Here is a 16,150-nt window from a genome sequence, read left to right as displayed (position 1 = left end):
GCTCCTCTCCGCTGGGCTCTTCTGGGTGACGGTGGCAGGGCTCTCTCCTCGGGAGAGCCTCGCCGGAGGACGGTTCCTTCTTCTTCCCGGCAGGAGCGCGGGGTGGGCTCCCGTCCGCTTCCTGGTTTCTCCTCACTCCAGCAGCCAATCACCGCGCAGGTCACCCGGCGAGCCTCCCGCAGCCTGAACCAATGGCAACGCGGCTCCCGGGTGACGTCAGCGGTGGTTCCCTCGGCTTCTCCACGGCCCCGGGGCTGCGGCGGTGATTTTCACGGCCAAAACGGCTGTGCACAAAAAGCGCTCAGGGGGAAGCACAGCGCTTCGGACTGACTGCGGGAGGGGGCGGGAAAGGGGGAGGAGAGACGCAGAAGACGGCCGGAGCAGGAAGGTGAAAGCAGAACGTCGCGTGACGTCGCCAAAAAGGGGAGGGAACGGGAAAAAACGTAACTCCGCCCTGGGAAAAAATCTCGGGAACGCCCCCGAATCTGGTCCGGCCTTGACGGACAGATCTCTGTTCCAATGGCTAGCCTCCATTTATGGAGCTAGCCAATGGGACTGGGGGGCGTATTCCATTCTCCTTACTGGAAATCAAGAGATTTCTCTGGAGGCGGAGCTAAGAGCTCCGCCCTCCAGCGAAACCTAAAAACAACAAAGGAAGCTGAGATACGCATACAAAAAAAGGCAGAAAACTGTGTCCATTGGAAGGAGTGAGGTGGCCAAAACATGAGCTTCCATGGTAAACAAATATACAGGGGAGAGCATGTGATGTAATGGCTAGAGCGTTGCACTTTGAAGCTCAGGAACCAGGTTTGAGTCTCGGTGGGAGTCCAACCATCTGGGAAAATCATTTAATCTCTCGGTGTTAATGCAACTGACGGTCATGTAAAGCCTCCGATACCGCTATAGGAAAATGGGCATTACCTGTATCTGTGTTATTTATGTGCAGTCTGCCATGAGAATGCATAACACGCCGTCTTTGTACATTTTGAAGGGATAGGGTGCAGGATGAGCTGAGATGTGGACGGCAATAAGAGAGCGGCAGGTGGGGGTTGAGGTTAAAGAGTGTTGATAGAGATCATTCGGGGGAATATACATTTTTAAAAAGCTAAAACAACAGGGGAGGCAATGACGGCAAATTTTAAAAAAAGGCAGAAAACTGTGTCCCCTGGAAGGCGTGAAGTGGCCAAAACTTGAGCTTCCTTGGTAAAGCAATTGACAGGGGAGAGGATGTTGCGTAAGGGCTAGAGCGCCACACTTTGAAGCTGGTGAACGGGTTCAAGTCTCGGGGGGAGGCCAACCATCTGGGCAAGATAGCTAAATTTGCAACCATAGCTAAATAATTTTAAAAGAGTGCCCCAAACCTAAACTTATGGCCGATAGTGAAAGGATCCATGTAGCAGGGGCAGTCTCCAGGGCGGGAACCAAACAGTCAAAAGCTGAAATTTTTTTAAACATTTACCAACAATAGAAAAGAAATTTCGAAAGCCAGAGGAAGCAACCATGAGAAGCACTGGGCGTGTTCAAAGCCCATAGAGTGAATACCGCATGTCTCGAGGACAGCGCATGCTCACTGCCTAGGCTCCACCTAGAAACATAATAGATGAATGACGTCTGTCAAAGTGCAAATTGAAACCTCTGAACAAAGATTGCGCGGAGGGGAACGTTGGAAGGAGAAGAGAGAATCCTTGAGCAAGGGAAAAGTGAAGCTGAGGAAAACAGAATAAAAGTGAGGAACAGAGGGGAAATGGGAGGAAGAGGACAAGGAAAGAGAGCATGAAATGGATAACGATAGGCTAAGTGAGAGAGAGAGGAAAGGATTATGGGAGACCAGCATAGATACACTGAGAGTTACTCTACTGCACATGCTCAAAAGGAGTTAATTCCTGTTACTGTTCTGATTTACCGTGTTGATGCAGCAGTGGCTGGGGATGAAGGTTGTGAGTGAGACTGGATGCTCTAAACTTCATCGAAAAACCGAGACAAAATACGTTTCCACTACCTTGTCAAGACATGCATGGATACGTTCATCCCCAGGCAAAACATGGAGTACCTCTAAGGCCTAAACATTAAGATTTCAGACGAAATGTTGCCTAAATTGTGAGAATGTAAGATTTGCATAACCCAGGATAATAAATCTGCTATCCGAGCCTATGCAATCTATAACTTGAATGATTGTTCTAAGACCTGTTCAGATGTTCTCTGGAAAATTGTGATTCCAATGTGGTACTCTGCTTGCAAGATCTGTACAGAGAGATGCATATCTCTGGTGTATCAGGTCTAAAACACAAGACGAGTGCAGCCTGGTGCACAACTATACTGCTAGAAAACCCATTCTTTAGGATCTGTTTAATGTAAGTACTCGATACTCTGTCTGACATCTGAGAATGTAGAGATAGTTATTATTAGTTATCACGACTGAGCCGCGTCCCTGCATTCTTGGGGAGTGCTGACATCCAAGCAACCTGAGGCATGGCTCTTCTGTTTGAAACCTGAGCTTGTAATCTCAGCTTGCCTTTAGGGTTAGCTTTGCTGTCTAAAGCCTAGCCTGGTAAAATCTCTGTAACTCTAGTGATAGCAGTGAGACCTCAGCCAATAAGACCTTGTTAGTCTGAGGCCCAGAGCTACAGTCTGAGGTCTCAGTCACAAGAGCCGTGAAACATGAGGAATAGCTTTTCTGTTTGACGCCTAATCCCACAGGATTACGCAAACAACCTATAGCATCCACATGGGACAAATTACTGTTTGTGTACCAGGCATTCTCTATGGATGATACAAGTTTGCTGTAAGAGGTACCCCACATTGTTAAATTGTATTTCACTCCCAGGGAGCATCCCCATCGCTTCATGTACTATATGGTTCAACATCTCCCGTAAGATCGTGAGACGGTATGTGAACATTAGTATGGCCCTTCCATTATTAACCACCACTTGGCCAAATTGTTCACTAGTTCAACTGTTTACAAGGTAATTAAGCATTATTAACGCATCATTGTTTTTAAATGTTGGGAATGGCATAACTCCAGCTTTTAGAGGCACATGTACACAGATCGATTACTTTTTGTTTTTTTGTTTGTTTTTAGACACTTCGGGCCCGATTCACAGAACTAACTTAAGACAAAATCCTAAACTTACTACTTTCGGTATTCACAGAAGTTAGGATTTTGTCTTAAAACAGACTTAAGACAGACTTAAGACAGACTTAAGTTAGGATTCTGTCTTAAGTCTGTCTTAAGTCTGTCTTAAGACAAACTTAAGACAAACTTAAGACAAAATCCTAACTTCTGTGAATACCAAAAGTAGTAAGTTTAGGATTTTCTCTTAAGTTAGTTCTGTGAATCGGGCCCTTCTTTCCTACCTTCAGGTGCATTGTAATAATTCAATGTATCCTGTATATACCTGATAAACAAGCATTTGCAATGCAATAGGTCTTGCATTAGGAAAGTTTGAGCTATTGTAAATGACACATTTTTTATTTATGTGTTGGTTTTGAAAATAGCGAAATTATTAGCTTTGTCATTTACAATGCCAATACTTTTAACTTTCGCAAATGTGACACGTATAGCATTTGTAATGCAATATGTGTTGTATTTACGTGACTTAGATGTATTGATATTACAAATAACAATTGCTTTTAATTTATTTTAATAATTAATACTTAAATAGAAGTTATTGTAATTTATAATGGCAGTAGCTTAAACTTTTGTAAACAACTTTTGTGAAGATTATGTTCAGTGTATTTTATTGTGACAAAAATCCAAGAACAGAAGTGAAATATTAACATCTCTTGGTGACCTTTGTAATAAAGCTTTAAACATTGAGAGAACATATTTGAACCAGTTGTTGTTGAATGGTTGCACAGATTGATGCTGTGGTGGTGCTGAGTGATGTTGTGGTGGCGACGAGTGATACTGTGGCATTCAGTGATGCTGTGGTAGCGCATGGGGATGTTGTGGTGCCCCTGAGTGATGCGTTGGTGGTGCTGAGTGATGCTGTGGTGATGCGATAGTTAGTAGAGTGTAATTATGCGGCATGTAACTATGTCAATACAACTAACAATTGGTTTTTGGGGTGTATGTTGCATTGAGTGCAGTGTAATTATGAGGTGTGCAACTATGTGGCACTGAGTGGTATTTGGAGTGTATGTTGCATTGAGGGCAGTGGAATTATGTGGCGTGTAATTATGTGGCACTGAGTGGTATTTGGAGTGCATGTTGCGTTGAGCGCAGTGTAATTATGTGACGTGTAATTATGTGGCACTGAATGGTATTGTGTGGAGTGTGTGTTGCATTCACTAGAGTGTAATTATGTGGCGTGTAATTATGTGGCACTGAGTGGTTTTTGGAGTGTATGTTGCATTGAGTGCAGTGTAATTATGTGGTGTGTAACTATGTGGCACTGAGTGGTATTTGGAGTGTATGTTGCATTGAGGGCAGTGGAATTATGTGGCATTTAACTATGTGGCATTGAGTGGTGTTTGGGGTGTATGTTGCATTGAGTGCAGTGTAATATTATGGCGTGTAATTATGTGGCACAGAGTGGTATTTGGAGTGTATGTTGCATGGAGTGCAGTGTAATTATGTGGCATGTAACTATGTGGCACTGAGTGGTATTGTCTGGAGTGTATGTTGTATTCAGTGGAGTGTAATTATGTAGCGTGTAATTATGTGGCACTGAGTGGTATTGTTTGGAGTGTATGTTGCATTGATTGCAGTGTAATTATGTGGCGTGTAATTATGTGGCACTGAGTGGTATTTGGAGTGTTTGTTGCATTGAGTGCAGTGTAATTATGTGGCGTGTAACTATGTGGCACTGAGTGGTATTTTGAGTGTATGTTGCATTGAGTGCAGTGTAATTATGTGGCATGTAACTATGTGGCACTGCGTGGTATTTGGAGTGTATGTTGCATGGAGTGCAGTGTAATTATGTGGCGTGTAATTATGTGGCACTGAGAGGTATTTGGCGTGTATGTTGCGTTGAGCGCAGTGTAATTATGTAGCATATAATTATGTGGCACTGAGTGGTATTGTGTTGAGTGTATGTTGTATTCAGTCAATTGTGTGTGAGGGTGCAGAGTGTATGAGGGTGCAGAGTGTGTGAGGGTGCAGAGTGTGAGGATGCAGAGTGTGTGAGGGTGCAGTGTGTGTGAGGGGCAGTGTGTGTGAGGGTGCAGAGTGTTTGAGTGTGTAGAGTGTGTGAGGGTGCAGAGTGTGAGGGTGCAGTGTGTGAGGGTGCAGTGTGAAATCAAGATAAACGTTGTTTTTGGTGTAATTTAACTGTTGCTTATGTTATACACTCCAGTACATTAGGGTAGAGTTAACGCTATATAAAATTCCCCAAATATAAAATGACACAAAACTGAACTGCTGCAAAGTGAAGACATTTCTGTGTCCCAAGGGTGAAAGTCAAAATGGAGACACACATCGGCACTCGTAGTAGCACCTGGGTAAAGTGTTGTAGTAATAATATTTGGACATGACGATGGCTTACGGCAAAAACAAAGGGCATAGCTTAAAAGACGTATGCTCAAAATCAGTGTTTAGCGTAGTGTACCGCACAAGTGACTTTTGCTGCTGCTGTTAGTAACAGACATATAACCGAACTAACATTAAATCTAAAAAAAGCCATAACTATTGGCTTTATGGACGTTAAAGACCCTAGAGCCCAACAAGCACACTTCTGAACACCTGCTTGCACCCGGCCCAGGTAAAGCCCCAAGTAAAGTGTATTGCTACTAATGTTTAAACATATAGCGTGAAATAAAAGCAAAAGCAAAATGATTTACTGTGAACAATTAGTTGTATTAAAACTTTACTTTCACGATACACGTTTAAGTCTGTAAATACAATGCCCCAAATAAAGCTTTGTTTGGTCAACGAAATGCAGACTGAAAGTCTGCTATAGTGTGATGTTCCAGTGACAAATCCAGCACTTAAGGAAGGAATGCAGAAGACGCTAATTAAAAGCAACAAACACTTGCAAAACAGATTGTAATCTATTTAGGGGCTGCATCTGTAGGATGCTAATTAGCCACAGAAGGATGCTAAACTTGTGCTCGCACGTAGGCAGGAAAATAAAAGTAAACAAGCTCTCAGCATTGCGTGGAGGGGGAGCGGATTCCTTTGAAGTCTGATGCCGAGGCTCACAAGCTGACAAATGGTGTGCTATGTGCACGCTCCCAGCTCACATTCACTGTAGGCAATCCGCCTTTCGGTGCATTTTTGAGAGCCCTTACTTTATATCTCGCAAGCATCCTTAATGGGATTGCTTAGGCGAGACCTAAAAAGGGACTCGTGTATGTACTGACTATAATGTGTCTTTGCTGTTTGAGATGAAAAATCAATAGAAATTTGTTTAAAGAAAATGAGAACAGTTGCATAGGAAGGCAGCCTTAACCCTTACGCAAGCAAGGTAAATGGACCCCATCCCTTGGATTGCCAATGAGAAAACAGCTATAGTTCTGGACCCGGTGCCACTGAACCTACTGCACTATTGTCTTTTGGCTCAGAGATAAACTCGCTTGGCAGGTCTGTCTGGACTGTTCCCATTGGAGTAAGGCCAGGAGTGGTTTGCATATGGTTGGGTCAAATATTAGGTGGCATGGTGGCCAAGAAACAGATGCACTGGGATACCGATCTGAACAATTACTAGTGGCTGATGTTAGTTTAGACATTTCATCCATCACATTTTTTTAAATTCTTTTTAAACCCTTGAAAGCACCACAGCCACAGGAGCTAACGGAAAGATGGCAAAGATTGTCAAGCCTCGGAAGAGAATTGCCCAGCTCCAGAGGATTGTGTAGACACAGCAAATACCCAACGGGTAGAGTGGATTAAGGGTGCTTTGGATCAAATTGCACCGGTGGCAATTCATGCCATCAGAAGATTGAAACCTTTGGCAAAATGTTTTAGTGAAGAGCTATCTGAATAGAAAAAAAAACGGTAAACTTCTAGAACACATTTGGCGTAAAAACTTTGATCCCACCGCCAAGGCCAAGTATTGTGTGTCCTTGTAGTATTATCACAGGCATATCAGGATCATGTGTCCTAGTTTCTATGCAGGCAAAATAGAGATGGCTCCGAATTCTTCTTGCAAACTTTTCTCAGTGTTAAAATCACTTTCCTCTCTTCATCAAGTCTCAGCGTTGATTCCACTGTCAGATAACCGCAGTAATATTATGGGTTGGCATTTCTTTGACAAGGTTGCCTCTCTTTACTCCACCTTCCCTGAGGCTGTCAGAAATGCTCCTTGTCTTACGGTATGGTTTAAATCTCCTGAAAAAGTGTGGGGCTCCATAGTTTCAAGTTGATGACTGAAAAAACTACTGGCAACTGTTAAAGCAGGAGCCTCCTCCGATCCTACTTCTCCCACCATCCTAGAGCAAGGTCTGAAGGTATTAGCACTCTTGCTATGTGATCTCCTTAACAGCTCTTTCAAGTCAGGACAGGTTCCTCAGTCTTGGAAACCTGCCACCATTGTGCCTCATTTATAAAAGCCACTACTTGCTACTTGATCCCACTAAGCCAGAGAATGTCAGACCTATTTCACTGCTCCTTTTTAGGGCTCGGACTCCTCCCCACTGAAAGTGGGAGGAGTTTCGAGAACTAATGTTAAAGAAGAAAAAAAAGAAGTATCTCCTAGGGCTTTGGCCGAGACAAATTCCACACATTCCTTAGCGTGTTCTGTCATCTGGCCAGTGATTCGTCTTCGTTGTGTTGTCGTTTTAATAGGCTTAAAGTGATAGGGTAAATGTAGTTTTGTTCCGCCATTTTGGGCATATTTCGTTCGTGCTCGCGCAAAGAAGTACATTAATTATAATTAGGAGCTGTCAGGGTGACTCCGTAAGTGAATCCAGATGGCCGGGCGCGTTCACCATTCAGCAGCGCTCAGCGCGCAGCTGCTGCAGGCCAGGCCGGGAAAGGGCTTCATCAGCCTCACTTCACTTTGTAAGAATTCGAGAGAGTGCACTGCGTCATATTTGATTGCTGGGCTTGATTCAATAGATGTTGAATACTCACTATTATTGATGTAGTAAAGTTGCGTTTTGGTATTATTTCCCCAGAGCTGCATACCTATAGCAGCCGCGAACCGTGGCTCTGTACGTCATTCTACAAACTACAATTCCCATCATGATTGGCGCCCGGTGTTTTTCCTGCAATACTAGGCTTTTCTCAACTAGTTTCCTTTTCCTTCCTGCTTGACTGGCTGAATCGCGGGCTGAATCGCACCTCCGTTGCCACAAAAAAGTAGTAGGTAAAGCTTTCTGGTGTTCCCGAAAGCTTTTGACGTTGGGTTCTTTCTCGATTTTTAAGCTCTGGCAAACCTCTTTGTGAGAGGTTGCCCCTCCCTTTTCACATTCATTACAGTGGTCCCGTGGACGCTTCTTTTTCTTACAGCGCCCACTGTCGCTCACACTCCAGTATTCGGCTGCCTCCCCGCCAACATCCTTCAGGGTCTCTACGCGGCCCTTCTCGGCTCCGCCGTCCTATCCGCACACTTCCACACGCCCCTCGTCCTATTCGGGTTTCGGCCACCATCATACTGCAAGACAGCACCTCTGCAGTGCGCCCCGAAGTGACTGACATAAACGGCCTTCTTAACCGTCGCCTTCATAGGCGTTGCCTCAAAGAGGAGTTTTGCGGTGTGAGCAGCCAGTCTCAGAGGTGCCGCTCCGGAGGAATGGGGAGTAAGTATCACTGGTGTTGAGGCGACCTCTCTGGCAAAAGCAGCCCCTTCTCTGTGGTGCACAACACCGTCTTCTGATTGGTGAAGGGCGATTTGGTGCCTACCAGGCAGCGTTTTATGTACGCCACTTTAGCTGTTGGCACTGATGCTCGGAAAGAGGACTCCGGGATGGTAACCTGCTCCATGGTAGTAAAATCATTGTAAACCAGAACCCGGGCTTTGTATAGGCACAGCACTATCTCGTCCCCTTTCTAATCACTTTTATACATCTGATTTTGTAAACCCACACCATCCGAGCAGCTGCCAGCTGGGGTCTTAATTTCATGCGTAGGCAGTGTTTCAGGGTCTATGCTCTTGCAATCCTTGGCCTCTGTGCCGATGCTTTTAAGAGCAGCACAGACGTATTATCACTCAACCAAGCAGCACTAGTTTTATTGTACTTTTTATTGATGACATCCCTTATTTGACATCCCAAATTTGTTGAAAGATGTGATCCCGGACCCTCCAACTTGGCTGCACAGATGTTTGGAGTAGGCTAAACCCACGGAGCTGTCTTATTAGAATTGGATCGGCGACGTAACGCAAAACAAATCCCTCTTCCCCCGCAGAATGTCATGAGGTGCCCGAGTCTCCAGTGTCTCAGAGACTGTAAGTGACATTGGACTGAATGGGGGGGCCCTTGAAGAGTTGGGAGGCCTTTATCACGCTCCTGAATTAGATCATGTAACCAACACATTACATAGAAAGGTCTAAACTGTAGCTTAAACCTACTGAAGTGTTATTGTGGGTTCGGTCAATGTAACTTGCAAAGTGTACTCCAGGGACGTCCAACATAAGTCCAGGAGGACTGCACTATGGCTAGACTTGCTGAGTGAGTAGCTCTATAACTGATTAACATATATATATATGTATGTATATAAATATATATATATATATATATATATATATATATATATATATGCGCTCCATTCGGGTTCATTGTTTCACATATATATTATTCTAAACAGTGAAAATCGGACATGTATTTTAACTATTTTGGGCACCTATGTTTAACACAGACCTCGGCAGCGGGTGTTTACCCCGACTGAGCTATCTGAGTTCGACTGAATCCTTTATATTGAATTCGTTCAGTCAGACCAGGTACTTAGAGCTGGCAGTCACCATAACCTTGTGAGCAGGGGTATGACCTTTGGGTATCTTTCTAAACCAAGATGCTTAGTCTGGGGAAACCTGATTTTACCATGAAACGCGTTAATAGCTGCTTCCGGCTTTAGGGAACAGCCCAGCTCTGGACTTTATCTTGAAGTGTTGCTTTGTAGATCTGGGCGCCTGATTGGGGGGGGAAATAAGTTACAATGCAAAAGGTCTCGCATTTATGTGAGTTTAAGCTATTGGCATTGTAAATGGCAATGCCTTTTTATTTGTGTCTTTAAAACCAAAACATAAATATAAGTCATTGTCATTTAGAGTGGCGGTGCAGAGTGGCGGTGCAGAGTGCAGAGTGGGGGTGCAGAGTGGGGGTGCAGAGTGGCGGTGCAGAGTGCAGAGTGGCGGTGCAGAGTGGCGGTGCAGAGTGCAGAGTGGCGGTGCCGAGTGGCGGTGCAGAGTGGCGGTGCAGAGTGGCGGTGCAGAGTGGGGGTGCAGAGTGGGGGTGCAGAGTGGGGGTGCAGAGTGGGGGTGCAGAGTGGCGGTGCGGCGGTGCAGAGTGGCGGTGCAGAGTGCAGAGTGGCGGTGCAGAGTGCAGAGTGGCGGTGCAGAGTGGCGGTGCAGTGGTGCAGAGTGGCGGTGCAGAGTGGCGGTGCAGAGTGGCGGTGCAGAGTGGCGGTGCAGTGCAATGTTGGTGCAGTGGTGCAGAGTGGCGGTGCAGAGTGGCGGTGCAGTGCAATGTTGGTGCAGTGGTGCAGAGTGGCGGTGCAGAGTAGCGGTGCAGAGTGGCGGTGCAGAGTGGCGGTGCAGAGTGGCGGTGCAGAGTGGCGGTGCAGAGTGGCAGTGCAGAGTGCAGAGTGGCGGTGCAGAGTGGCGGTGCCGTGGCGGTGCAGAGTGCAGAGTGGCGTTGCAGAGTGGCGTTGCAGAGTGGCGGTGCAGAGTGCAGAGTGGCGTTGCAGAGTGGCGTTGCAGAGTGGCGGTGCAGAGTGGCAGTGCGGCGGTGCAGAGTGGCGGTGCAGAGTGCAGAGTGGCGGTGCAGAGTGGCGGTGCAGAGTGGCGGTGCAGAGTGGCGGTGCGGAGTGGCAGTGCAGAGTGGCGGTGCAGAGTGGCGGTGCAGAGCGGTGGTGCAGAGTGGCAGTGCAGAGTGGCAGTGCAGAGTGGCGGTGCAGAGTGGCGGTGCAGAGTGGCGGTGCAGAGTGCAGAGTGGCGGTGCAGAGTGGCGGTGCAGAGTGGCGGTGCAGAGTGGCGGTGCAGAGTGGCGGTGCAGAGTGGCGAGTGGCGGTGCAGAGTGGGGGTGCAGAGTGGGGGTGCAGAGTGGGGGTGCAGAGTGACAGTGAGTGCAGAGTGACAGTGAGTGCAGAGTGACAGTGAGTGCAGAGTGAGTGCTGAGTGACAGTGAGTGCAGAGTGACAGTGAGTGCAGAGTGACAGTGAGTGCAGAGTGACAGTGAGTGCAGAGTGACAGTGAGTGCAGAGTGACAGTGAGTGCAGAGTGACTGAAGAGACAGTGTGTCAGGGTGCACATTGTGTGAGTGTGCAGAATGAGTGTGCAGGGTAAACAGTGTGTGACTATGCAGGGTGACATTGGGAGTGTGCGGGTGAGCAGTGTGTGAATGTTACGGGGCAGTGTGTGAGTGTGCAGAAAACACCACACACACATACACCACACACACATAACGCACACACAAACCACACACCTCAGTCTCTCAACACCACACACTTGTCACCACTCAACACAACACACTCACCACCACACTCACTCCCCAGGCTCACCCCCGCAGACTCACCAGCACACACTCACAAGCACACAGAAAACAACACACACAACAACACACCCCCAGCCGTCAATGAATGCTTTCACCATGCACAAACACCAACAACCATCATCCATCTGTGCACGCTTTTACCAAGCACACACCCACCAGCCGTCAGTGCACCCTTCCACCAGGCACACACACCTCCAGCCGGCAGTGCACTTTTCCACCAAGCAATCGCAGTATGGTACACTTTACTTTTAAACATATTCATATAAAGCACAGCATGCCACCATTGGTAAAATTACAATTCAACCAACATACTTCCACTACACACCACATGCACACACTCCATAACACATGGCAAAAAGACATTGGCATTTACAATGCCATTAGCTCAAACTCAAATAAATCCGAGCCCGATTGCATTTCTAATGCTTGTTATCTCTAAGTTGGTGGAAAAATATATAAATCAACAACTCCCAACTTTTATTGAGGTGAGAGATCTTCTTCATAAGACTCAATCAGGCTTTCGTCCCTCATACAGCACAGAGTCAGCATTATTGCTTGCCTCTGAATCCATTCGCCAAGTTGCTAATATCGGAGACACTACAGCTTTGCTGTTGCTGGAACTCAGCGCAGCCTTTGACCCCATGTCCCACAGCCTTCTAATTGAACGGCTGTGGAACTGTGGAATTGGTGACAAGGCTCTGCTGTGGCTCACCTCCTTCTTGCAGACCCCACCTTTCAGGTGCTACAAAAACCTTTTTTGCCCAAGGGTTTTCCACTGCGACAAGAGGGCCTCAGGGCTTTTCATTGAGCCCTACCCATTTCAATCTATGTAGGTGCCTCTGGCTGATATAATTGAGCGCTACGGCTCCAACATCATGCCATACGCTGATGATACACAGTTGATAATCACTCTATCTCAGGATACACCCAATATTGCGGTCCTGCTTAGATCCTGCATGTCAGAGGAGGTTGAGTGGATGAACCTCAGTTGTCTCAAGCTAAATGCTGGGAAAACTCAGGTTCTCATCCTTGCCAATCAGCCTTGGATTTGGTCCACAGCCCGGTGGCCGGAATCGCTTGGGCTTTTACCTGTAACCAATTCAAGAATTACAAATCTCAGGGTCTGGTTTGACTCAAAGCTCTCATTAGATAGTCAAATCACGAGCCTAGCGGGATAATGCTTTGGGATCTTAAAAACTTTAAAAAATATCATCAGATACTACCAGAAGCAATGAGGAAGACAGTGGCCCAGTCTCTGGTTATGCCAAGACTGGGCTACTGTAATGTTTTGTATCTAGGGGGGTCTCTCAGCCATGACTGATGAGACTCCAACATGTGCAGAACACAGCAGCTCGACTGTTGTTAAATCTACCAAGACAGTCTCCTACAGCTCCTGCGAATTTGACTGGCTACCACTAAAAGAAGCAGTTTCATTTAAAGCCATGTGCTATTGATACAGAATCTCTCACAATAAAGGCCCGCTGTATCTCCACCCTCTAGTCACGCCCTCCTCCCCAAGGAGAAGTTTTAGATCAGCTGGGGCCTCCCTGGTGTGTATCCCTATTATTAAAAGGATTCGCATCAGTGGATGCCCCTTCCGCCTCTTGGCCGCTAATATATTTGGAACTCTTTTCTCCTTTTGCTTAGGCAGGAAAAAACTGAGCTATCTGTTGTGGTCTCTTGCTATCTTATGCATTCACCCCACAGTCTTGATGTTCCCTGCTGCTCAGACAGTGAGTGAGGTCATGGTATGATTGGAATGCTGAGAGTGTTTGTGCTTGGATGAGTGGACACTTGGGGGCAGATTTATGTTAACTGGCGCATCCCCAGGGATGCGCCAGTTAATGTGCGCCACAGCTCCGCCACCCATGGTGTGCCGCATTTATAATGCGATTCAGAAAAGGGGGTGGTGATGAACAGAGTGTCTGAATTAAGCAGACCACTCTTACCCAGTCCAAAGATCAGGGCTTGATCCATCACCGTTATTTAGCTCACTGCCCCATCCCAGCTCAGAACCTGGCTATATGCAAATTAGTCTGTCCCTGGCCCAGTGCATCATGGGAACAGGGCAGACCAAACTACCAAGCCAATTCTTCACCAGAAAGGAGACAAGCTACCGGGGACCGGTTTCTGGCATTTCAGCCTCGTCGGCCCGGCTTGCTTGAATCCTGATGGAGCAGTGAGCAAGGGACTCATGTCTGAGTATACCCTGCCACACCTATAGTGGCCAAAAACGATTCAGAAAAGGGGGTGGTGATGAACAGAGTGTCTGAATTAAGCAGACCACTATTACCCAGTCCAAAGATCAGGGCTTGATCCATCACCGTTATTTAGCTCACTGCCCCATCCCAGCTCAGAACCTGGCTATATGCAAATTAGTCTGTCCCTGGCCCAGTGCATCATGGGAACAGGGCAGACCAAACTACCAAGCCAATTCTTCACCAGAAAGGAGACAAGCTACCGGGGACCGGTTTCTGGCATTTCAGCCTCGTCGGCCCGGCTTGCTTGAATCCTGATGGAGCAGTGAGCAAGGGACTCATGTCTGAGTATACCCTACCACACCTATAGTGGCCAAAAACGATTCAGAAAAGGGGGTGGTGATGAACAGAGTGTCTGAATTAAGCAGACCACTCTTACCCAGTCCAAAGATCAGGGCTTGATCCATCACCGTTATTTAGCTCACTGCCCCATCCCAGCTCAGAACCTGGCTATATGCAAATTAGTCTGTCCCTGGCCCAGTGCATCATGGGAACAGGGCAGACCTAACTACCAAGCCAATTCTTCACCAGAAAGGAGACAAGCTACCGGGGACCGGTTTCTGGCATTTCAGCCTCGCCGGCCCGGCTTGCTTGAATCCTGATGGAGCAGTGAGCAAGGGACTCATGTCTGAGTATACCCTGCCACACCTATAGTGGCCAAAAACGATTCAGAAAAGGGGGTGGTGATGAACAGAGTGTCTGAATTAAGCAGACCACTCTTACCCAGTCCAAAGATCAGGGCTTGATCCATCCCCGTTATTTAGCTCACTGCCCCATCCCAGCTCAGACCCTGGCTATATGCAAACTGGGATGGTGCAGTGAGCTAAAAAACGGTGTTGGATCTAGCCCTGATCTCTTGACTGGGTGAGAGTATTCTGCTTAATTCAGAAACTCTGTCCATCACCACCCCTTGTTGTTAAATATTTTGTCCACCCTAAGCGTGGAAGGGTATACTCAGATGTGAGTCCCTTGCTCATCGCACCATCAGGATTCAAGCAAGCCGGGCCGACGACGCCTGAAATGGCAGAAACCGGTCCCCGGAAGCTTGTTTCCTTCCCAGTGTAAGAATTGGCTTGGTAGTTTGGTTTGCCCTGTTCCCATCATGCACTGGGACAGGAACAGACTAATTTGCATACAGCCAGGTTCTGAACTGGGATGGTGCAGTGAGCTAAAAAACGGTGTTGGATCTAGCCCTGATCTCTTGACTGGGTGAGAGTATTCTGCTTAATTCAGAAACTCTGTCCATCACCACCCCTTGTTGTTAAATATTTTGTCCACCCTAAGCGTGGAAGGGTATACTCAGATGTGAGTCCCTTGCTCATTGCACCATCAGGATTCAAGCAAGCCGGGCCGACGACGCCTGAAATGGCAGAAACCGGTCCCCGGAAGCTTGTTTCCTTCCCAGTGTAAGAATTGGCTTGGTAGTTTGGTTTGCCCTGTTCCCATCATGCACTGGGACAGGAACAGACTAATTTGCATATAGCCAGGTTCTGAACTGGGATGGTGCAGTGAGCTAAAAAACGGTGTTGGATCTAGCCCTGATCTCTTGACTGGGTGAGAGTATTCTGCTTAATTCAGAAACTCTGTCCATCACCACCCCTTGTTGTTAAATATTTTGTCCACCCTAAGCGTGGAAGGGTATACTCAGATGTGAGTCCCTTGCTCATTGCACCATCAGGATTCAAGCAAGCCGGGCCGACGACGCCTGAAATGGCAGAAACCGGTCCCCGGAAGCTTGTTTCCTTCCCAGTGTAAGAATTGGCTTGGTAGTTTGGTTTGCCCTGTTCCCATCATGCACTGGGACAGGAACAGACTAATTTGCATATAGCCAGGTTCTGAACTGGGATGGTGCAGCGAGCTAAAAAACGGTGTTGGATCTAGCCCTGATCTCTTGACTGGGTGAGAGTATTCTGCTTAATTCAGAAACTCTGTCCATCACCACCCCTTGTTGTTAAGCATTTATAATGCGGCGCACCATGGGGCAAAAACTGCACAGATGCGTGACGCATCTGTGCCGTAAAGGTGGCGCATTGCTGGAGTTGCGTCGCAAGCGCGACGCAGCTCCAGCAAGGCTCGGGGGTGCCCCATCTTAACAATGCTGCGTCAAGACCTACGCCTGCTTCAAGCAGGCGCAGGCTTTTGACGCAGCATTGGCCTGAAAGTGACTGAGTGAAATCTTATAGATTTCACTCAGCCACTTTTGCGAGGCGCACCTGCCCCGGAACGCCCACCCTGCGCCGGAACGCCCACAAGCGGTGCAGGGCTTTACAACGTGACGCATCTGCCTAGATGCGTCACGT

Source organism: Lissotriton helveticus, chromosome 8 (genome assembly GCF_964261635.1).
Source record: "Lissotriton helveticus chromosome 8, aLisHel1.1, whole genome shotgun sequence".
Taxonomy (NCBI): domain Eukaryota; kingdom Metazoa; phylum Chordata; class Amphibia; order Caudata; family Salamandridae; genus Lissotriton; species Lissotriton helveticus.
This window is presented reverse-complemented; position numbering follows the sequence as displayed.